General features: G+C 50.1%; 1 long non-coding RNA gene across 1 annotated transcript in view; it reads right to left on the reverse strand.

Annotated features, from left to right (window-relative positions):
* LOC120370457 overlaps positions 1 to 14777 on the reverse strand; it is a 72440-nt gene extending 57663 nt beyond the window's left edge. Inside the window, exon 1 of the long non-coding RNA XR_005583744.1 lies at positions 14608 to 14777. This is a non-coding gene — a long non-coding RNA (uncharacterized LOC120370457). The remainder of the gene's footprint in view (positions 1 to 14607) is intronic.
* Between the last annotated feature and the right edge of the window lie 8228 nt (positions 14778 to 23005).

Consider the following 23005-nt stretch of genomic DNA (forward strand, 5'->3'; position numbering starts at 1 on the left):
AATGGAAAACACAAAGGACAATATGAAACGAGGAGTCTGTACTGCCAGTGGGGAAATACTAAAACCCCTTTTTGACGCCCTTAAATCATTCTTCACAGCACAGAGTGCATCATGTAATGCAGCTGGGACATGGGCCTGCAAGGAGGTTGGAACGACTGTGGCTGATTTGGCGCTGCGTGAAATAGCCTTTCTGTAAGAAGCCGCCGTGTCTCGGAAACTGGGAATGAGAATCAGAGCCCTCCCCCTCAGGACACTGGGATGAACCCCTCCCCCGGGCCGCCAGGTCTGACGTGATGGGGAGTCTTTCCCATCTGACAGCAGCTTAGGCGGTGGCATGTCAGGCAGGATCTTAGAGCCTCCCAGCCTCCTGTGGTTGAAATTCTACCACAGCTTTGAATAAAGAGCAAGGATAACTTTCCTGCCTCTGGTGGAGCCAGCCCCACCTTGGGTACTGCTAAGCAGCCCAGTCAGAGAGTGGATCTGAAGAACAAATTGTGCGGTGGAACTGGCCATAAGCCACCAACATCACCCCCACCCCACCACCACCACCCCATGTCACTAGATTGGGATAAGGCAATGGGATAATCCCTGCTCTCTGGTGAGCACAGCGTTAACCTCACCCACTGTGACCCTCAGCCCTTGCACAGGGTTGCAGAGAAGGAAGAACACTGTTGGGACCCAGGCGTTATAGAGTTGGGCTCAGCCCATTTCATTACATGCATGCTCCCATGAGAAAAGGGCTTTGCTGCTAACGCTGCATCTTTCTGCTGAGTCCTTTCACCTTTCTTGCACCAGGACTTTCAGAGAAGCCCCGTAGGTGAGGGAGTGTCTCTACCAGGTCTGTGCTCCGACGCCTCCATCCTGTGCCATGCAAACACCTGTTCTCACTTTCAGGTGACATTGTAAACAAGAAGTGGGCAGCATTGTCTCCCATAAATGTAAACAAACTTGTTTGTCTGAGCAATTGGCTGAACAAGAAGTAGGACTGAGTGGACTTATAGGCTCTAAAGTTTTAAACTGTATTGTTTTTGAGTGCAGTTATGTAACGAAAAAAATCTACATTTGTAAATTGCACTTTCACGATAAAGAGATTGCACTACAATTGAGGTGAACTGAAAAATACTATTTCTTTGGTATTTTTACAGTGCAAATATTTGTAATAAAAATAACGATATAAAGTGAGCATTGTCTACTTTTATACTGTGTTGTAATTGAAATCAATATATTTGAAAATGTAGAAAAACATCCAAAAATATGTAATAGATTTCAATTGGTATTCTATTGTTTAACAGTTTAACACTCGCCAGCTGCCTGGCTCTGAAGGACGTGCAGAAATAAAGGTGGCAATACTGCAGCCCCACTACAATAGCCTTGCAACCCCCTTTTGGGTCTTGACCGCAGTTTGAGTATAGGGTAAAAGTACACAAAAGTACAGATTTCACAGGGGAGACCAGATTTCACGGTCCGTGACCCATTTTTCACAGCCGTGATTTGGTAGGGCCCTCCACATAGCAGACAGGGTATTGGGTGAAATCTGAGAACTATTGAACAGACTCCTCGGTCACCTCCCCACCGGCTTGAAGCACAGGCACTTAGGGTTTATCAAAGGGGTTTATCACAGATGAAGGAGGGACTTTTTCGGAAAGCTGCTTATGAAATTGAAATGAGAACATCCCTGAGTTCAGGGTGCCAGATGAGTTTTTCCTTAGAGGGCATAAATTGCGTGGCACATACTAAGGGCCTAATCTGGATCCCCTCCCTCATGCTGACTAGCGCCTGGTTCTGGGAGTCGTCCCAGTCACAGCTGGGTGGGAGTTTTTTGACAAAAATCTTTTCGTTTTTTGGAAAATTCCAATTCTTCAAAGCCAAACTGGTTTGGGAAAGTGGGCGACTGCATTTCCAACCAAATCTGGTCTGGGTTTCAGACAGAATATTTCAATATTCAGATTTGTGCCAAAAAAAGTCAAAATTTTCTTCAGGATCCCGTCCTCTTTCACTCAGCTTCATATTCATGGTTCTACCTCAGTGTAAGACACCAACGAGTAAAGCATCTGCATTCGTGACAACTCTGCATATCAGTGAGCAGCAGAGACCTGTTGCGTTCTGGCTCCTATAAACATTGGCATATCAATATGTTTGATTTCTTGAAGCAAATTTCCGACATCTGGCCCATGAAGCACAGTAGTCAAACCTGGGACTCTGCTTTGGTGTGTGTGCCGGGATGGGTGCATGACTGTTGCTCGCGGTTTTAATATCGAGGGTATGTTTATCAAACAGTTTCTAACGGGTTAATAAATGATTGATTGAGGCTATAAACATGTTTCACACATGAGCAGTATGTGTGATAGAGAATTATAAGCATAACCCGCCGGTCAGCTCTACAGCGGATATGAGACTGTTACAGCTTTCTTGTCTACAGCCTAGCTCTTCAGTTCACACTGTCACAGCAGGTCCTTTTAGCTCTGGGGGGCCCGGGTTCAATCCTGCTGGTAGCCATCCCATGCACATCAGCAGGGATTACAGATGGTTAAAAGCACTCTGATCTGCTGTCAGACTCTGTAGCAACGGACTCACCATTTATTGTCTATTAAGCATTTATTAGCCCTTCATAAACTATTAGTGCACCCTACGTATAAAGCGTGACTGAGCTGGTGAGTAAATTCTGTTTTCTGAAGCTTCCTGGTGTAACACATCCCCACCCTGGGATCTAGCCTCAGGCCCAGAGCTCCCACAAGCTAGGCAGAAGCTACAACCCAAGGAATATTTATTACAGCTAGAGTTGGGGGCCAAAGCCCAAAGTTTGGGTCCTGACATTTGGATGCGGAGGTTGAGTTCAGTCCAGCTCAAACCTTCAGAGAACAACAGCAACTATTTGGGTCTTGTCATATTCGGGGTCAAAGCAAATATCTCCTAAAAGCTTTGTCTTTCCTACCTTTCCACTAGTTCAAAGCCTATTCTCCAGGTTGGGACGCCCTGGCATTGAAGTTGTGTCTAAGGGCACCCTGAGCTCGGCGCCTTTCATGAGGAGGCTCGCACGACTTAAAACGGGAGCAGGAAAACTCCTCTCAGCTCAACGCAGCACCCTCCCTCATGAGAGGAGAGATCAGGCACCAGCCTGGACTTCCACCGCTGGGGAATGACAATGGATGACATCTCCTGGCTGGTGACTTACAATCTCAGGTATCTCAGAGAGGAAGGGTTTGCCCAACACCCCCTCAGCAGTCCCACAGAGACCTGCTCCTGGGCTGTAGCTCAGGTCCCAGCACTCCCACTATCCCAACTTTATATTCTCCTCCCCATTCTGACTCACTCCTTACAATGTTGGCCCCAGGCAGCCTGGCACTTCCCAGGCTTCTACCTGTGTTAATGAGGTTCTGCCCCTACCACTGGTGAGGCTATTCTCCATGTCTCCTCTTGCCCCTATCCATTTGGTTCTCCCCTTTTCTCTTCTGCCTTTGCTCTCCTTCCTCTCTGCTTTCCTCTCCCTCCGCGGTTGCTTAAGGAACAACTCCTCATGATGCATTACGACGGTTACATCAGAGAGAAACCAGCCAATCCTCCTCCTTCCCCCATCCATTCCTCACTGATGGAATTGTGACATTAGTGCTGAGTCATCTTTTCAGCAGCAACGTCCTTTTCCCCGCTTTCCCTTCCTGTATCCTCCCCACTTCTCTATCATCCTCATTTTCCCCTCCCAAATTCATTTGCTTCCTGCAACCCTATTGGTTAAAATTCCCTTGAATTTTAAATATTATTAAAAAACAAGGGTTGATCCATTTTTGATGGCTGTCTCCGAGAAAGGCAGGGAGGAAAGATCAGAGGAGAAAAGAATGGGGAAGATAGGGAAAAGATGAGTGTGAGAACTAAGGGGCACATATTTAGAACTGAACAAAGGAAATTGTTTTGTTTACTCACTACCCAATTTACCTGTGGAACTCACCCCCATAAGAGATCATTGATGGCAAAAACTTATGAGCCACAAAAAGGGCATTTACATAGATAACAAGAATGTCCACAATTACATTATTCTTACCAAACATGTTTAAAAGATACAAACCCACATGCTTCGGGGCATAAGTAAACCACTAAATGCCTGGCGTTAGGAATGAACTACCTATATAAGCATACAACTGTATATTCTCCATCATGGGGGATTTTATACCTTCCTGTGAATAATCTGCACTCTCCACTATCAGATACCAGATAGTGCAGCACATAGTGTTCATACAAGCTGTATTGGCTTTGGCAAGCCAGCTGTTGGACAGCGTCAGAGTAGAAAGATGTCACCAGAATGACATTTCGTAGTCAGGGGAGCTGTATCAATTTAGGACAGTGGTGCACAAACTTTTCCTGTCACGCCCGCCCCCCAGTAATAGAATCTGTCCGTGCCCCTCTCCATTACTGCACAGTTGGCTCAGCCACCAAGCTTGGGCTGAAGGTGGAGCTGGGGGCAGAACTGGGGATGGGAGAGCAGTTGGGGCTAGAGGCAGAGCAGGTCTGCGGGTGCAGAGCGAATGAGAGCAGAGCTGGGCTGGGGCAGAGCCGGGAGCAGAGCTGTGGCTGGGGCCAGGAGCGGAGCCACAGTCAAGAGTCGGGGCCCGGAGTGGAGCTGGGGCCAGAGCTGCAGATGTGGCCAGGGGCAGAGCTGGGGCAGGGCCATAGTGGAGCTGGAGGCAGAGTAGGGCTGGGTGGTGCTCCCTCCCCACCTTCCGTGGGGGCTGGCCTGTGCCCTGCCGCACCCTCCCGAACGTTCCTAGAGGGGTGGCGCACCCCACAGTTTGGGGACCACTGATTTAGGAGGACTATATGGGCTAAAGTTATCATCCAGCATAAGGTTTGGAGTTTGGTTTGCAGAGCCCTCAGCTTGCTTAGCACCATGGCAAACACACCACTGAAATCCTTTCAACCGTTAGTAAAGATAAAAAGAAGGAAAAACATAGAATCATAGAATCTCAGGGTTGGAAGGGACCTCAGGAGGTCATCTAGTCCAACCCCCTGCTCAAAGCAGGACCAAACCCAACTAAATCATCCCAGCCAGGGCTTTGTCAAGCCTGACCTTAAAAACCTCTAAGGAAGGAGATTCCACCACCTCCCTAGGTAACCCATTCCAGTTCTTTACCACCCTACTAGTGAAAAAGTTTTTCCTAATGTCCAACCTAAACCTCCCCCTCTGCAACTTGAGACCATTTCTCCTTGTTCTGTCATCTTCTACCACTGAGAACAGTCTAGATCCATCCTCTTTGGACCCCCTTTCAGGTAGTTGAAAGCAGCTATCAAATCCCCCCTCATTCTTCTCTTCTGCAGGCTAAACAATCCCAGTTCCCTCAGCCTCTCCTCATAAGTCATGTGCTCCAGCCCCCTAATCATTTTTGTTGCCCTCCGCTGGACTCTCTCCAATTTATCCACATCCTTCTTGTAGTGTGGGGCCCAAAACTGGACACAGTACTCCAAATGAGGCCTCACCAGTGCTGAATAGAGGGGAATAATCACATCCCTCGATCTGCTGGATGTGATCAGCTCAAGCATTTGCAAAATAAAGGCTTAATTAAAGGCTTTCCTTTTAACAATATCCCTGGTTCCCTTTCCCTTTTGCTGGAGATGGGGGCTGAGAGCCATTGAACCAAACAGTAAACCCTGTATGTGATGGGTTTGGGCCCTTTGGGGTGTCACCTGATGTACTGGGATGCCACTGAGTCAGTGTATTCTGCCAGCCTGGGTCCCTTTACCTGGCCTTGCTGGGTTAGGCTCACAAGCCTCTTCCAGGCAAGCGCACAGACAGGGCCACACCCAGCTGCACAGAGAGACAGAGATCCACTCTGGATAGATTCAGCCTTACGGGATTGCCCCAACACCCTGGTGCCCGCTCCCTTTAAAGGTACAAACCCAACGTTTTTTTGAAATTCGCCCCCTTCCTCAATGTGGAGGGAGATACGCACAACTTCTAGCCCCCCATCCCCATTAGAAATTACATAAACTGGGTTATGTTCTCTCCTCGAGACAGATCTCTGTCATGATGCACCTTAGAACCTGAATGTGGCTAAAACACCTTGCAAACTGTGACACTGTGCCTACACACCCTTCCTCACAGGAGCTCTGGGCACTCACCCAAGCAGTCTCATTGATGTACATGGGAGCAGTGAGCACTTTCACATAATTCAGGCTTTCCCGGACAGAGCTCTATGTAAAAGGTTCCCCCCACAGGATTCTACCTCTGCCGATAGTCCTGGTGGAAGCACAGGTGGGATACGGAGCAGAGTTCCTGTCCCTGCCATTTAAGAAGAATGCAGACACACTAAACAAAAGGCGAAAGGCCAGCAGAAATGACATAGCAGTCAGCAAATGCAGCCTACGAAGAGGGACTGAGAACGCAATGTATATAGTCCAGAAGAGAGAATACGCAGGGGGACATAATCACGAGCTAGAAATACCTCCCAGGTAATAACATAAATGGAGTGAATTATTTGTGGTCTCACAAGATGGCAGGACATAGGGTGACCAGATGTTCCTCTTTTAAAGGGACAGTCCCAATATTTGGGGCTTTTTCTTCTACAGGCGCCTATTACCCCCAACCCCCTGTCCCAATTTTTCACACTTGCTGTCTGGTCGCCCTAGCAGGAGAAGTGAGCTGAATCTAGGGAAGGGGAAGTTTAGGCAATGGGGGATGTTCCGAACAGTGAGGTCCACTGGCTTCCTGAGGAGCATGGCTGAGCACCCTGCGAGATGGTGTCAGGGGGCAGGACGTAGCCGATAGCTACCGACAGCCAGGTGCGCATGAGCCCAGTGAAGCCAATGGGGTTACACAGATGTATTGAAGGGCAGAAGGTGCCCTGTAAAGAGCAATGCAGGGGTTAGATTGGATGGCCGAAGAGGGCTGTTCTGCATATGCTCAGGAGTGGCACAAGAATTTCTGGCGCCCTAGGCAGAATTCTGGGGGTGGCATTTTGTGCGCTCCCCACGGGGCGCGCAAGAGCTTCCAGTTCCGCTCCCATCGCGCCGCCGAAGAAGGACCCTCCGCCGAAATGCCGCAGGCAACAGCGGCAGTCATTGAGCTGCTCAATTGCCTGCCGCTGTTTTCCGCGACACGTCGGCAGAAGGTCCTTCTTCGGCAGCACGATGGGAGCGGAGCCAGAAGCTCCCACGCATCCTGTGGGGAGTGCACAAAATGCTGCCCCCCGAATCCAGGCACCCTAGGCGACCACCTAGGGTCGCCTAATGGAAGCGCCGGCCCTGCATATGCTGTATGGGCTAGATTGGTGCAGGCCATTGCACAAGACAAGAGCCTAGCTGGGGGGAGCCTTCCACCTTCTTAGGTGACACGCACGGGGCCAGAGATCATTGCAGCTGAGCTCCCCACTTGCCCATGAGAGTGCTGATGGCTCGGAAAGAGGCCAAAGTGCAGGCAGACTAATCTGCATGACACACCCTCTGCAGCAGCTCACAGAGCTGGGAAGCACAGGGAGCCGCCCGAAGGGGAGGGGCAGCATAGGAGCACAGGAAGGGACCATGCCTCCCATGGCAGGATCCCCTGCAGCCCCCTCCTCCTCAGGGCTGGGGTTCGGCTGATAGCACCTGCAGTGCGAATGACATGTCAAAAAAGAGCTGCAGATGTGGCCTGAGCTCTTTTCCCAGCAAAGAGGAGCTAGACCAGCAGTGAGACAGTATGGCCAGTGGGTAGGGCACTCGCTGGAGATCAGGGATCTACTCCTTACTCTACTTGTGACCTTGGCCAAGTCTCGGTCTCCTCTAGGTACAGTGTAAGCTCCTTGGCAGGGCCGGTCTCTCGCTGTGAGTTTGCACAGTGGGCTGGTAGGAGTGTCTGAAATACAAATAGTGACACTGTGTTCATTGCAAGCCAAGGAGGGTGTGTTATGTACAGTGCATGTATACACAGGTGCACAGAGGCTGACCTACCAGGGGTCCAATGCAAATATCTGTCAGTGGAGAAGGTTTCTGGTGACAAGCTGAAGGATGTGACTTATACACAAGCAGAATTCTTTGGACATGTTATCATACATTTGGGAGTGGGTCTGTGGCAGGGCTGGGGCAGAATGAGAAAAGCAAAGAGAAATCCGTGGATATATTCACTTCCCCATTAACTGACAGGAATTGGGACACAGAGAGGTGAACTGAATTGCTCCAAATTACACCGTTAGCCAGCAACAGGACCCACAATTCCTGACTCCCGTTCTTGTGCTCTTCCCACTAGATCACTCATGGCTCCAGCCTAGTTATTCTAGACCTACGGCAATTTGCAGGTGTTCAACTAGCCACCAGATGGCACCAACATGGTTTCATGAGCACAACAGAAAGTGAAATTTACAGAGGAAAAATTCCCTGTAAAATATTATGCGCGAGGCCCATGCGTTCAAGGCTCATCTCCTTGTGCTGGGGCACTGTCATGAAGCTCACACTTCAGTCATTGGGCTGCTGCCGTCACACAAGTTAGCTGGAAAGGAAGAAGATAGTTTTGTGTTTGTCACAGCTGCCACATTGGATAAGTCACTGGGACTTGAACCAGGGACGTCCAGAACTGAAAGCACAAGCTAAAGAGCCAGACTTTGTAAGCAAAGGGGCTGTAGCAGAGTGACGTCCTCTGTGGATCAGGCACAGATGGAAACAGCACACACTGACCAGTGGGTTTCATATACATTCCTCCATAACCAAGGAACCACTCAAAATAAAGCTTTGCTGTACAGGATGTTAGAGTGATCAGGCCTGGGCAATAACATTCATGCTTGGTATAGTCTGGAAAATACCTTGGCTTCCCCTGTCAAGTTTGCTAATGGATAGACTGCAATGGGATGGAGTGATCTTTGCTTCCCTCTCAGATTTATTCCTGGGGCTGAGTGAGGTCCTGCAGCTGGCTCATTGAGCATCTGGGCAAGATTCTTCCCTTTTCATTAAGGTTCTGTCATTTGCTGGATAAGGGGACTTAACATTGGTGATAGTGCTTGTAGAGATTCATAGATTCCAAGGCCGGAAGGGACCATTATGATCAGCTAGTCTGACCCACAGTATGACACAGTCCAGAGACCAGCCCCACAATAATTCCCAGAGTGGATCTTCTAGAAAAACATCCAATCTTGATATAAAAATGGTCAGAATCTACCATGACCCTTGGTAAATTTTTTCAATGGTTAATTACTCTCACTGTTAAAAATGTACACTTCACTTCCACTCTGAATTTGTCTAGCTTCAACTTCCAGCCATTGGATCATGTTAGACCTTTCTCTGCTAGATCGAAAAGCACATTATTAAAATATTTGTTCCCCTTGTTAGTCTTGGTTGTTTATAGGTAAGGCAGCAGAGAAGCTGGGTTTGTAACCATGGTGCAGCCCTTAGTCTGGGGAATGGCCAATTTCAGCAAAGCTTGAGGTCAAGTGAAAAGAAAAATAATGGAATAGGTGATATTTCAGGCCCTTTAACCCTGACAGTGCTGCTATATTAACAGCTCTTTATACTTATCAATAGGAAAATCAGCCCCCAAGCCCAGACTGTGTGTGATTCGGTGTGCACAGAGACTCTGGTGGACTCCAGGGAATCCACTTTGATCTCTAGCCTTTATATCACATTGCAAATGATTTTTCCCTTACCCCTTGCAATCTGCTTTTATCTCATTTGTAAGGCAACATGAGCACCCTCTGGTGGCCAATTTAACATCTACATCTTCCTGTTATATTTTTAACCAAGGCCTCCAGGAATACCCAATACAGTCACTCCTCTTAGTGGCTTGGCATTTACTTTACAAATGCCACTCCCATTCGTGGAGAGCTCTGCAGGTACATACCCCCATCACCATGAAAACAGAGCCTGCTGACAGGGAAGGAGAGTGACTAGGCACAGGAGACCATGGGTTAAACCCATACCAGGAGAGTGCTTTTATTGAGGTCTCCCTGGATAGTGCATGACCCTGTCACCCCCACCTGAGGCAATACCCCACAGGGATCAGGCCTGGAAGGTGGACCGCTCCTTGGGTTCTCCCTCAGCCACTGTGCCAGGGGTTGCCTCCAGATTGGGCAGGAGTCTGCCCCCAGCCACCCCTGAGGATCCTGAGCCTGCCACATTAGGCATGGAAATGCCTGCATTTGCTCCCAGGCTCCCTGTAGGTCCACCAGAGCTACAGATTTCCCCAGCCAACTCAGCCTCCAGCATGGAGCAGGGCCAGCTTATTTCTCCCCCACAGCCACAAGGCTTGGAAAGATATACTATCCTCATAAGTCCTCCACATCCACTGCTCCCTGACCTCACCGAGGGAGCTCTACAAACCCCACTGCACCATCCTTCTGGCAGTGAGTGCCTCTTCTTTCCCCTGCATTGGAAACTAGGTACCCTCTGCACCCTGCTGCTGGTTAATGCTCCAACCCTGTGTTATGATGGGAGTACTGCACCCGCTTACAAATGGATAGGGTGATTACAAGTGGTCTGCGTGTTCTGAGCGGGTATGGACCGGGGGTCCTTTCATCATGGTCATTCCACCTTCTCTCCATCCAAACTGACTAGGTGCAGCTATGAACCTCTCTAAGCTTCTCTCCCTAGCTCTGTGATCAGCATCTCTGTGGAATGCAATACCTATGGCCAGGAAAAGCATTCTGGGTACTTCTATGCAAACAAACATATCAATGCCCTTCGTATGGATAACCAGCATTTGATCCTGACGGGTTCATTGTATCAAATCTTGCTATATGCAAACCCAGGATTAGGACATTATACCAACAACCGGAAACTTACATCAGAAAGAGATATGCCATTTTGTGTCCTGAACCTGCAACCTTTACTGGAATAGGCCCACCTCTCCCCCAAATAAGGGATGTCCAGTGGTATGCTGATGGACACTGCCAAAGTGTCTATATAACACAATACAACAAATTATATTACAGTAGCTCCCAGCTGAGCTCAGTCCAGATATTTATGGAGACATAGTCCTGCCCTGGAGAACTTATGGTCCAGACAACAACAGATGCTGGGTGGGAAGGGGTATGGCACGCAGGCGAGGTGATCAGAGCGATGAATGGTATGTAGCTGGAGTATGAAAAAAGGCTCAGAGATCTGGGCCATAAATGTCAAATGCACTGGGACTGATTCTGATCTCCTTGATGCTGGTGTGACTCAGGAGTAACCCCACTGATGTCAGTGGAGTCACACTGGTGGAAAGGTGCGAGGAGCTTAGAAAACAGCCCTCCAGCGGTCAGAGGCCTTTGATCTCTTTTCCTTCTGTCTCATCCTTTTCCATCCCACAGCAGGGTGGCTCTGCCTCCTGGCGGCTGGTGTTTCTGGCCAGCTGAAGTGCGTCTCATTTTTGTCTGCATTAGCAGGTTGATCTCAATGAGTTTTATAGCTGGATGGGTCACATCGCAGCCATTAAAGCATTACGTAGATGGCCCCATAATTCCGTGTGGTTTAACACACAGGAGAGAGCAGCTCATGCCGAGGTAAAGATACTTCCGGCCATTGCATTAGGTGATGGAAATGAGCAGGGCAGGTTTCACTCTGTCATTAGTACTGGCATTGTGCTGCTTGCCTTTTAATCCACATAGTGATAGTCTGCCTGTGTGCAAAGTGCAACATCCTTGGTGTTTGGTCATAGATTCAGCGATCCCAAGACCAGAAGGAACCATTATGGTTATGTGGTCCGACATTCTGTATAAACACAGGCCAGAGAACCACCCCTCAATGTTATTCCTCAAGTGGATCTGTTGGAAAAACCTCCACTCATGATTTGGTCCCTTGTGGACAGAGACCCTACAGACCAAAGGCAGGAATCTCTCCCCCCACCTGCACTCCCCGCTCTCAGCTGCTCCATGGATCCCCGTTGCACACTTTGCACTTGTTCTTAAAGGTAGAATCTCTACCTATCTCGTGGGATAAGAGACACAGAGCCAGCTCCTCGGCATCACTCCACGAAAGACACTGATGTCCCCCAGTGGAAGATCTTGCAAAGGTGAGAGGAGAATTCTGTCCTGCCCCACTGGTGATGCACAGAGGCATGTGTGTTCATTTGGACCATTTACCATCAGTCTCAGTGATGGCGAGCAGAAAAGTCTCGCACAGGACTGACAACCTTGCCACCTTCCTTCCCTGATTCAGCCCAACAGAAAGACATCAAAGGAAATTTAAGCTAATAAAATAACGGAGCTTTGGCACATTAGGCTATTTGAGATCAGCTGGAGACAAGAAACATGCCCAGGCTTACGGGAAGCTGTAAGTAATGCAAGGGCCTGGAAAAGGGACCCAATTGGGAGATGATTTGCTGTTAAAAACCAAAAATCTTCTCTCCCCCCCTCCCGCCCCACTTCCCAGAGACACTTGCATCCCCTTCTGGAGCGGGAGCAGCAGAGTGTATTTCTGAGCCCCAGCCTCCAGACAGCCTGGCACCAAACAGCCGCCTCAGCCAGCGCCGCTCAGCAATCATTAGCCCTGGTGATTTAAAGGGCTGGAACGTGCCTGGCATGGGGATGATGCCAGGGCCCACCCGCAGCACAGCAAGGCAGATGGGCCAACGGGGCTGCAGGAGGATAATCATAGTGGGGAGGACACAAGAAGCAGCCAGCGACCCCGGAACTCTCGCCACCTATTTATGACTCAAGAATTATTCCCTCCCCAAGTTCTGGGATAATTAGTAAACGGAGCCGAAAGCTTCTGGTCCCCATCGATCTTATCTTTAAAACCTGCAGACAACAATTCCTCAATCAATATTTCATTTAATTGCTGCCAGCAGGCTGACAGCTGGGGGTTTGACTTCCCAGACCTGGCGGTCACATGGCAAGCAGCCAAGGCCACTCACTAAAGCCAAACCCAGTTATCCTCAAACAACCTCTCTCCACTGTCCCCCCACTCCTCCCCACTGGAACCCCAACAGAAAGGGCTCTGGGATGGGTAGGATTGAAACCCCCCTTCCACACTAATATCTTTTTATGCACAGTATGTCCAGCAAATCCCAAGCCCCTATCCCTTTCCTGCACTGAACAATGAGCACAGATGCATTAGCTACCACAACAACTCCATGCCCACCAATAAGAACTACAAGGCTGTCACTCTGCTGCCTACCATGCCCACCCAGAACTTCACAGCCGCAGGGAGAGAACCCATAACCCTGAGCCCAGATGTGAGCTAAAGCAGCATACAACCTATATAGGCAGGGCCAGCTCCAGGCACCAGCATTCCAAGCTGGTGCTTGGGGCGGCATTCTGCAAGGGGCGGCAGTCCCTGTTGTTTTGCTCCCAAGCAGCCCGCCAAATTGCCGCCACGGAGGGCGGCAGGCGTGTTTCTGCGGCGGCGGCAATTCGGCAGCAGCTTCTATGTTTAGCTGTCCGGGGCAGCGAAAACTGTAGAGCCGGCCCTGTATATAGGGGTTCTCAAACTTCATTGCACCGCAACCCCCTTCTGAAAACAAAAATTACTACATAACCCCAGAAGGGGGACGGAAGCCTGAGCCCCGTTGCCTCGGGATGGGAGGCCAAAGCCCAAGCCCCACTGCTCCAGACTGGGAGGCCAAAGCCAAAGCCCAAAGGCTTCAGCCCCAGGTGGAGGGCCTGTAACCTGAGCTGTGCCACCCAAGGCTGAAGCCTTCAGCCCCAGGGAGTAGGGCTCAGGCTTCGGCCTTGGGCCCCAGTAAGTCTCATGCCAGCCCTGGCGACCCCATTAAAATGAGGTCATGACCCACTTTGGAGTCTCGACCCACAGTTCGAGAACCGCCGGCCTGTGATACAAGCACAGTCCACAAAGAACTGTTGTGCCAGTAGTGTGACCATGGATGAAGGTGGCAGGTACCGAAGTTCCCAAATCTGGCTCAATCCTATGAAACCATGAATCTCTGGGGCAGCCCCACAGGCAGCACCAAGTAGTGCACCCCTTTGCGAGCACAGTGTGCTGGGGTGTTTTTGTCCATCCTGGTAACATGGCCAAAGAGCCTGCAATGCTGCTTTCGGATATGACAAGCAACTGAAAGGAGGCCAGATCTCTGTGAGATTGTGGCGTTTTGCACAAAATCAAACTACTTTACTCTCAGGATTTGATGCTGACAGTGCGTGTGGAATGCCTCTAGCTGCTCCAAGTCTGCCTGGAGAAGGGCCAAGGTTTCTGACTCAGAGCCATACAGGTAATTGTAGTCCATTGGGGGGAGTGGTTCCTCCCCCTCCGGATCTGTGGGCGGCCAATCTGCCTCACTACGTCTCCAGGGGTTGCCTGACACGGGGAATCAGCAGGGTGACAGGAGACGTGAGCTTGGGCCTGTGATCAGGGCTGAGCAACAAACACAGTTATGGAGCCCCAGCCTCTAGTCGGAGTGGGGCAGCAAAGAGTCTCGGGGTCAGGCCTGCACTCAGGCTGAGCAGCACACAGTCAGGCCTCCTAGCTCTGGCGGAGGGCCAACCAGTGCAGGCTTCTTGCCTAAGAGAGGGGGAGACTGCCACCCACGATTGCGGTGGCAGGGGGGACGCAGACCCACCCACTCCCCTGCATCCCGGCCAGGGCCCTAGCAGTGCTAGAGCAGTCTGCCAATGGGTCAGCGGGGACCCTGACCGCAACACACTGACTCACTTGCTGTCACTGTTGCACCCAGACGGGGTCAGCTACCCCTGGGCCAGTTCCCAACTCCCCCTCAGGGCATACCTGGCTCTGTAGAGGGTCATCCTGGTTGTCGGGGAAGAAGGCACTTGCAGCTCTTCTGTGCTTGGGTCTGTAAATGGCCCTGGCTGTCCTGGCCAGTCCTCGGCTCCCTCGGGGTCTGCAGCAGCCTCCCAGCTCAGGAGCTCACAGAAGGCATCTGGCTCCTCCGGTGGCTGCCTCCCACTGAGTTCTCCGGCCGGCCTTTTGTACTTCCGGTCCCGCCCACTGACTTCCGGGGGGAGGGTTGAGCGTGGCGTGGCTCCGCCCACCAGGGTTCAATGAGGGGCTCCTCCCTCTCCATGTCTGTGGGTGGCCAATCCACCCCACTATTCCCTCCACCCCCCGGCCCAAGTCCAGCTCCTGATCTTTGGGGCTGGTCTTCTGATTCCCCCCTAAGCGGGAGAAGAAATCAGCGTTGGCGTTCTCCTTACCTGCCCAGTGCCTGATGGTAAAGGCGTATTGCTGAAGGGTAAGGTACCAGCATTAGAGTTCCTCATGGTGTTCAGCCACTTCAGGGGGGCGTGGTCAGTGATCAGGATGAAGGGGGCCCCCAGAAGATAGTATCTGAGTGTGTCGATTGCCCACTTGATGGCGAAGGCCTCCTTCTCGATGACCAAGTATTTATACTCACGGGGAAAAAGCTTGTGGCTAAGGTAGAGGATGGGATGTTCTTCTCCATCCACCTCCTGGGAAAGGACAGCCCCGAGCCCCACCTCTGAGGCGTCCATTTGCACTAAAAACTCCCGGATGAAGTCTGGGCTGAATAAGACGAGTTCCCGACAGACTTCCCTTAAGAGTCTGGAAGGCGTCTTCACACTCTGTCGATCAGTGTACCCAGCAGGGGCTGTCCTTGGTGAGGAGGGCCATGATGGGGGCCGCGATTGATGTGAATTGGGGCACCAAGCACCGGTAGTATCCAGCCAGGCCTAAGAACTGTCTTACCTGGCGCTTTGTCATTGGGGCTGGGCACACTTGCAGTCCCCATTAAAATGAGGTCTGATTCCAATGTGTGGAGTGACAAGTCGTAATATTCAGCTGATAGCTCGACAGAATAGTTCTGGGGTGAAATGGTATCTCTGTTGCACACCTAAGGTTGTGTGAAAATGCAGTGAAACCATCACACAATGCACACTCTCGCACCAATACCAGCATGAAGATTGAGCACCAGATTTAGCAAAGCATGAGACGCAGTGGAATAATTTAGATTATATCTTGTAGAAAGCCACACTGTATGTCCTCTCAAGGCAGTTTGTTATAATGGGGCAGTGGTTCTCAGACTGATCTGACAAACTCTAGTGGCTTGGTGCAGAGATCTTGCCACTGGTCTGTAGAGCGCTCGCTGCTCATGTGGGACTGGTGACTCTCTGGTTTCCAGCTGTTCCTGAAAGTTCTTTCAGTGCTAGGAAGCCAGGAGGCATTCAGAGGAGGCTGGAAACAAGGAAGAACCAGCCCAGCTGCCTCTCCCAGGGGCAACTGCTCCAAAAGAGGAGGGAAAACAGGAGCAGTCCTCAGGAAACTGTCACCCAGGGTACTTCAGCTGCCAGCAGGAGAGGAATGGCTGGGGGTGAGGGGTGTCGTGAGGAAGAGAACCACCTGGCTGGCCAGCATGTACAGGGGAGCGAAGTGATGGAGGGGAAGATGGAAAGTGGAAGGAGTGAGTGTGATTAACTTGTCTGAAAGGCTTTAAAGACAGCTACAAACACCTGTGTTGGACTTTCCAGGTGCACAGCTGCCACAGGCATCACAGGGATGCTGCATGATGGCAAATGGGAGGGGAGTTGCCCAAAGCATGGTCCATACTATGAAAACCCCTGGAATGGGATATTGCCATTAGCGATGGGTGAAGGTCCACAAGTTTGGTTCAGATGTTTACCTGAGGCTCACCCAAGCTTGTGGGGGCCCCCAAACTCTAGACAGAAGGCTGGGAATTGCATGAGATGAGGCTTTGGGGATCATCGAGACCCATAAGGGGTTCTTTCACCACCTGCGTTGTAACTTTGGGGGCCTTAATGCTAGACTGCCATGGCTCAGAGCTCTGACACCAGTTTCCAGCCTATGAGTGTAAAGGTCTCAACCTGGCTTCCACCAGCCGAATAACTCCCAGCAAAGTGACCCCAATGGCCCTTCTGCTCCCAAATTCATCTCTCCAAGTTCTTAACTACCAGACAGTTGGATTTTCCCCTCTGGCTTGTCTCCCCTAGAGAAGCAAAACCCGCCCCCAGTTATCAGTTCCCTTTGGGCCTCACACTCCACACAACTCCTGCTTGGGGTAAAAATAATCAAAGCTTTTGTAATAGAAAAATCACAGATTTGGAGACGAAATAGCGAGGAAAACAACTCAGACAAGGAACTAAATGTAAAGACACAATTTCAGGCTCTACACGTCTGTAGTAGCTAAATTCCCTTTTCTAATACAAGTTACTTATTACCTCTGAACAGTTTCCCAGAATGCTGTCTGTCCTAGAGGGGATCCAGTGTTCCATGGACAGCGCCTTATTTGATGTTGGCCCTTTTTCTGGATAGTCATCATTTCGAACCTTTGTCTCTTTTAACAGGGTTTTTTTCCCCTTCTCTCTCAGACTGTGCATATTCATGGTTACACAGAGTGAGTGTGTGATGGGGCTCCACTCACCATGCTGGCACCTCCAGCTGGCCATCTTGGAGATTTGTTCCGCAGGTCAGTACATCCTTCTCGATGCTGCCTCACCTGCCATCATGTCTGCTCTCTGACCCGCATCACTCCTGGGACCGCGGCGCCCTCTTCATGACACAGCCCTCAGCCATGTCACCATCTATGCTCCCCATTTCTGGGATTTAGTACTGCAGTCCAATTGTCCAGTCACTCCCCCAGTGGCAAGTCGGAGGGACCCAGGCCTGCCCACCACCCAGGGACCCTGTAGACCTGTCACCCTGTAGACCTGTCATCCATCCTGGCTGGACTCTGAGGCCCCGCAGTGGGGCAAGTGGCCTGGCCAAGAGTTGCTGGGCGGCTTCACTTATCTGGCAGGCCAGGCTGCGGTAGGCAGGATCCAGAAGCTGTGGCTGCCGCACAGGGACCCATCAGGGCGCGGACATGGCTCTTTCTGAGCTGCAACGTCTGCTCCACAGAAATCCTGGACATTTCCTCTTATTTGAAAAATCCACCCGGATGGAGGATCAGAAAAGAGGTCACATCCTGGAAAACCCAGATGTATGGTAACCCCACCCACTCCTCCCCACCACTACAAAATGTCTGTCCTATTTCATACCACGGCCTCCTTCACCCCCACCCTCTCCAGCCAAGAACTGTGGCTCTGGTGTGCACCTTCCCACCCCCCATAGTCTCAGCCTCCAACACTGATGGCCGGGAGAAGAGGCTCCTCTGGGTGGGTGGCCGGCTGCCTGTCCATCTGTATGCGCTGGCTGCATGGCTGGCTGCCACAGGGACTTCCAGGAGTGTGTGGGAGGGTGAAGCAGCCAGGCAATGCCTTCCGAGAACACTTGTCCTTCAAGAGCTAAGTGCTTCCAGGAAAATCAGAACCAGTTCTTACCTAAAGCAGAGAAACAAACTGCCTGCCCCTAGAACCACCTGATTATAGCCTCAGCCACCACAGGCCAGCCATTCGGACCCTCGGCGCAGTGGGTGACGGCTCAAACCAGACTAGCTGGCAGAGAGTGGCAGGTATGGGTCTGTGTTAGTTACTCTCGAACAATTAATTGTAAGGACTCCAGTGATGGGGACATTAGCACTCCCCTGCGCAATGGGGCAGCGCAGACACTGCTTGTCCATTACCTGCCCACCTGGAAGAAGTGGGGGAGAAGCCCAAGGCTCAGGGCAAGGAGAGTTCTTACTCCCTTGGGACTTGGGTGATGCAACAGCACAGAGCAGCCTTGCATGTCATCTGCTCCAGCTACTTGCTGGGGTTGGCTGCAGCGCTGACCAAACTATGCTTGGCACAGTAGGTGCAGGGCAGCAAGGGTGGCTTCACAACCCCCACTTCACCAAGCGTAAGTTAGGGCAACCTCAGGGCAGCTCTAACTTACATTTGGCTACCTGTGGCCACACCCTGTTCTCCATGGCCATGCCCCATCCCTAATCTCTCCATGCTGGGGCTACAAGGGAAGACAGCATGGAGCCATCAGGCCAGGTTTACATCATCCAACTTTGGAGTTAGGGGAATTCCCTGGGGTGGCCATATCTGCCAGCCTCACAGCTTCTTTACTCCATCAGGTCTGTGTAAAGAGCCACGGGATGGTGGTTACTCAGGCTTTCCATTGGGACCACCTGCCCTGCCTAATATAGGCTTGATTCTCTGCAGAGACTGATGTAGTTCCATTGACTCCTGCGGTGAGCTGAGAAGCCAGCCCCGAGAGCATACAGCTGCGTACCAGTACGTTTGCACAATTTACTCATTTAATTTGGGAAGATAAATTCCTACACTAAAGTGCTGACAGACAGACTGTCTGGACACAAAAATGGGTAAATGGCCCCATTTACATTTAAAGCATGTCAAGGCGGAGGAGAAGAGATTACAAGAATAGCTCAGTTTTTCTCTGCCACTTGCCGAAAACCATCAAAGTGCTGTTGACTGCATGCTTCCTGGAAGGAAGGTAACTTTAGAGACAGACTTATTAAGCCTCACTTCAAATGCTCTATCAGAGATGTATAGCTTTTATGATGCCCACAGAAGCACTGTTTGCAATTTGAATGTGTACATCCTGCAGGTAAAGCACCTGGGGCTAGGATCTTTTCAGGCAGCACAAGCTAAGCAGTGGAGGCTTGGGCAGTATTTGGATGAAAAGAATTCTAAAGCAGCATCACAGGTTGCCGGAAATGGGGTCAAGGATGCACTGCCATTGCAACACTGCACCTTGTCCTGCTGGAATGAAGCATCTTTCTTTGCAGGAACTCAGTCTTATTCAGTGGGCTCCACCCTGCTATGCAGGTAGAATTTGAAGACTCCCAGCCTGTAGGTGGCGTGCTTCATGCTTCATGGGCTAGTGCTTCCCCGAGGTGCATGGCAAGGGAGAATCGGGCACAGCTTGTTACCGTGGTTTATAACCAGTAATGTCACCATTGCATGTTTGGCCCTGTCCACACTGCAAGTGCATCCATAGTTTGGAAGCCAGTTTGAGACTCATCTAAGCAGGTCACAACAACCCTGGCTGAGCGACATCCACACAGATCTAGCAGCTCTAGCTAGATCTCCTTTGCGCCAGCCGTGCCACAGCAGGAAGTGAGGGCATGAAAGAAATGCCCTTACCCCAGCTCTGTTGCCCTTCACACAGGGAAGCCTGGCTACAGCGGGGTGAGAAATGGGAAAATGTGTGTAATAAATTTTTTTTTTTCATTCAAAATTCAGCATTTTTCAAAACAGCTGCACAACCAGGCAGGATACACCAGCTCCACAGCCAAGCTCCACCTACGGGGTCAGACCTTGATCCCTGCTCTGTCTGCTTCATATTGCCTCAGCAGAAAGAAAGCTACCGGAAAGGCGCAGCCGAGGGCTCCCCGCCCCCAGTGCAGAGGAATCTTTGAGTGGCAGATCCATCACAGTCAGCTGTGCATAGGGGGCGCTCAGAGAGAACTGAGGTCAATGCCTATAGGACCACTGTAGATGGTGTACCTTGGAGAAGTCCTTAAGCTTGTGCTGGGAGCTGCTCCAGCTCTTGGTGGCCCCAGGATCAGGGAAGTGGAATCTCTTTCCCCATTGCTTCCTTAACAGAACCAAGGACTGAGCCCATGGTTTGTCATAAAGGTGCTGTGCTGCACCCAAGAACCTGACTGCATCCAAGAAGCTGGCCTTGTCAGTGACTCAGTGGTTGGAAAGCAGGTGAAATCCACACTCTAAATAGAGTTAAGTGCTTTGAGTTCTGATGAAAAGGGAGCTAGATATTATTCTTACAAGCAATATATTCAGAACAGGAGACCACAAGGCAGGTGGTGCTTTCATTTACACACACAAAAATACAGAGCAACTTCACTGACTTCAATGGAGATTCTAGATTTATACTGAGGCAAATGATCCAATAAGTGAAGTCCTCTGGCCAAAATTTTATATGCACAAAAGATAGGCTATTCAGATTAAGCTAGTCAGGTTATTCACACAGAACAGTGTTCCCAAAGCCCAGTTCAAACCAGCACACGTCCTACTGCAGTTTGTTCTGATTCGGGGATTATTTCCAATGTATCTGTATGGGAGGCAAGGGGAAGAAAGCCTGAAGAGACCGATTTCTGCAAAATTCAGTAAAATGCCAGAGAAGGACATTGGCCCAAAACCAGGTGATGAGCAAATGACTGTTCAGTGTGAATGTCTCTGCAAAGGAAACAACGAACAACTACGTTAGAACACAGAGCTCAGTTCAGAAACAAAGGCAGTGCTGAAGAGCTCAGGATTTCCCACTTGTAGTCATTACAGTACTGCTATATTCCACAGGGTGTCAGACTTTGACATGCAACTGTGCAGTGGAGACAGGAAAATCAAGTCTCTCACATACATTCCTTGCTCCAGCTTTTCAAGATGAACTGCTGATGACATAAAAAATTCCAGGAAATATCAGATTGTAGATTCAGACTTTAAGGCCAGACGGGACCATCACGCTCATCTAGTCCAGTGGTTCACAACCTATTTACCATGGTGGGCCACACCCAATACTACCTGTACGGCCCTGAGGATGTCACATGGGCTGCAGCTCTGTGTTGACTGGGCCGCAGGTTGAGAACCACGGGTCTGGTCTGAACTCCTGCACAGTACAGGCCACAGAACCTCACTTACTCTCTCCTGTCATGAGCCCATAGCTGAGTTACTGAAGTCCTCAAATCTTGATTTATAGATTTCAAGTTACAGAGATGCCACCATTTACTTTAGTTCAAACTAGGAAGTGACCCGTACCCAACACCACAGAGGAAGCTGAACCCCCTCCCACAGGGTTAGGTCAGTGGTTTGAGCATTAGCCTCCTAAACTCAGCCTTGTGAGTTCAATCCATGAGGGAACCACTTAGGAATCTGGGCCAAAATCAGTACTTGGTCCTGCTAGTGAAGGCAGGGGGCTGGACTCAATGACCTTTCTGGGATCCCTTCCAGCTCTATGAGATGGGTATATCTCCATATATAATATAACCTGGGGAAAAATTCCTTCCTGATCCCAAATATGGTGATCAGATGTGGACAAGACCTGCCAGCCAGACACTTGAGAAAGAATTTTCTGTAGGAGCTCAGAGCCCTCCCCTTCTCCTGTCTTATCTCCAGCCATTGAAGATATTTGCTAATAGCAGTCACGGATGGGCCATATGCCATTATAGGAAGTCTCATCATGCCCCCCCCCCCCCTCCATAAACTTATCAAGCTCAGTCTTGAAACCAGTTAGGTTTTTTGCCGCCACTGCTCTCTTTGGAGGCTGTTCCAGATTCATGGATTTTAAGGCTAGAAGGGACTTTGATGATAGATTGAGAACAACTGGACTAAACTATTTACCGTTGTGGGCCACATATACAACTCCTTATGTGTTATGTGGACTGCAGCCACACAATATATATACTACCTGTATGGTCCTGAGGATGTCACATGTGCCGCAGATGTGTGCTGATTGGGCCGCAGGTTAATAACCACTGACCTGGTGCATACAGCTTTACCCAATGATCTCTGCTGCATTTAACGCAATCACTCTGACCAAACTAGAGCATACTGATGAGTGATAGAGAGAAAACCCCTTCCCTTGGTAATTTGTTTCAATGGTTAACTTCCTACCCCCACCCCCCATATTAAATAGTTGCACTCACTCTCTGCAAATTACATAATTTCAGTGTTGCTGACTTTCCTGCTGGTTGGTTTTTTTCTTAAAGCCTCAGCTCCTGGATTCCAGAGATTATGTGACATTCTCAGTTTGCATTTAAAAAAACAAAACAAGTTTCTAGCACTCATATTTCTGGAGAAAAGCCTGAATATGTGACCCCTAAAGGCTCAAAATCCAGAAGGCAAACAGAAAGATCCCCCACAGTGTAATTTTGTAAAATTTAGTGATTTTTAAATCACTCTCATGAAATTTGGGAGGCTAGCTCCAGATTTCTGAACACTTGGGTTTGGCAGTACTGTAATTTGCATATAATGGCATGCCTGGAGCTACACTGCACTATAAAACACGTTTCATTGCACCCAGCTTATTGAGTGGGATGGGTCACTCTGTGTCAATGGCTTCTCCTCAGCATTATTTATCATTCCACCAGCCTTTGTCACCTGCAAACTTGAGCAGCAAAGACTTTATATTTCCTTCTAGATCACTGGTAAAAAATGTTGATTAGTGTTGGGCGATCACAGCAGGACCCCACTACAAACACCCCTCCCCCCACCCCAGCTGAGGAGTCCCATTCCACCTCTGTTGACAATTACATTTTGAAATCCTTGAGGACGCCTGTCCAAATTCC

The sequence above is a fragment of the Mauremys reevesii genome, linkage group 8 (genome assembly GCF_016161935.1).
Source record: "Mauremys reevesii isolate NIE-2019 linkage group 8, ASM1616193v1, whole genome shotgun sequence".
Classification (NCBI taxonomy): Eukaryota; Metazoa; Chordata; order Testudines; family Geoemydidae; genus Mauremys; species Mauremys reevesii.